This window comes from Hemicordylus capensis, chromosome 2, assembly GCF_027244095.1.
Source record: "Hemicordylus capensis ecotype Gifberg chromosome 2, rHemCap1.1.pri, whole genome shotgun sequence".
Taxonomy (NCBI): domain Eukaryota; kingdom Metazoa; phylum Chordata; class Lepidosauria; order Squamata; family Cordylidae; genus Hemicordylus; species Hemicordylus capensis.
In genome coordinates, this window is record NC_069658.1 from 28,126,146 (window position 1) to 28,127,652 (window position 1,507).

Consider the following 1,507-nt stretch of genomic DNA (forward strand, 5'->3'; position numbering starts at 1 on the left):
CTAGCAATTTCAAAATCAAATCTGACGACTGGCAGATGGAGTCTCCTATATTATTGTGTGGTCTTTGGATAAACTCTGGGCCTATTTGGAAAGACTAGCTGTTTCTTTTTGATATTTGGAAGGATGGATGAAGAGTTGTTGCTATGTCAGCCACAGAGAGTAACACAGTTGTTTTTTGTCAAGGTAAAAATATGGAAGCCACCTAATGGTGCAGTGAGAAGATGACTTGAATAGCAAGCCAGAAGTTGCCGGTTTGAATCCCTGGTGGTGTTTCCCGGACTATGGGAAACAGAGTATGGGAAACACCTATATCGGGTAGCAGCGATACAGGAAGATGCTGAAAGACATAATCTCATACTGTGTGGGAGGAGGCAATGGTAAACCCCTCCTGTATTCTACCAAAGACAACCACAGGGCTCTATGGTCGCCAGGAGTCGACATCAACTCGATGGCACACTTTACTTTTAAAAATATGGAACGCAACATCACAAAACTGCTGTATCCTCCTTGTGCAAGGGCATGCAAATCTTCTCTTCATGATTCACACTTTAGTGTAGGGGTAGGCAACCTTAGCTCTCCAGCTGTGATTGAACTGTAACTGCCACCATCCCCAGTCACAATAAATTATTGTCTCTCCCTGCTTTAGGCTCAGGAAAGCCCTAAGATTGGATTGAAGCTATTCTCCACTGAGATCAATGCTTCTGAATATATGTTAGCCTCCCAGGGGTTCTTCTTGAATGAAATGAATTAGTTTTGTGGCTTATTGTGGAAAGAAATGTCACAGTGTTTCCAACACATGTATATCAGATTTTGGTTTGTATTCTTAAGTGATCAAACATGGGAATGAATGAAATGTTGGTGTTTCAATTCAGTGCTGAAAAACAATGGCATGTTTTCACAATAAAGGGAAAACAATAACCCAAAGGGACCATTTTAAGGCTCAGAAAAAGCACCATGTCCCTCATGGTGCCACCTCAGAAAGGTGGGGGAAAGACATATTGTATGGGGTCCCCTGAGCAAAATATCATCCACACATATGAAAAACTAGCTAGCAGAAGTGTTCTAATTTTGCCTTCTCCCTGATGTGCTATTTTTGCATATGCTGGGAAATCTTTGGGGGGGGCACTGAAACATATTTTGTAAGAGAGGTGCTAAAAGGGTCAGATGCAAGGTCTATTTCACCCTGCATTCTGCTTCCCACATTGACCAACTGGATGTATCTGAGAAGCCCACGGACAGATTATTAAGCTAACTGGCAATATGTTTTCTCATTGGATGAGGCCATGGCTCAGTGGCACAGCATCTGTTTTATATGCAAAAGGCTCCAGGTTCAACTCCTGGCATCTCCAGATAGGGCTGGGAGAGACGCCTGCCTTGGAAACACACGGCCAGTCAGCTTAGATAATACTGAGTGAGATGGACCAAGGTCTGGCTTGATGTAAAGCAACTTCCTATGTTCCTAAGGCAGTTGGTTCCCCTCAGGCCAATAAAGGGGCCTTGCTGCTTT

At 43.5% G+C, this 1,507-nt stretch overlaps 1 non-coding gene across 1 annotated transcript; it reads right to left on the reverse strand.

Moving 5' to 3' along the window:
- Positions 1-466: 466 nt before the first annotated feature.
- On the reverse strand, positions 467-569 carry LOC128348398 (U6 spliceosomal RNA). Its single transcript, XR_008318122.1, has one exon. It is a non-coding gene; the product is annotated as a U6 spliceosomal RNA (small nuclear RNA).
- Between the last annotated feature and the right edge of the window lie 938 nt (positions 570-1,507).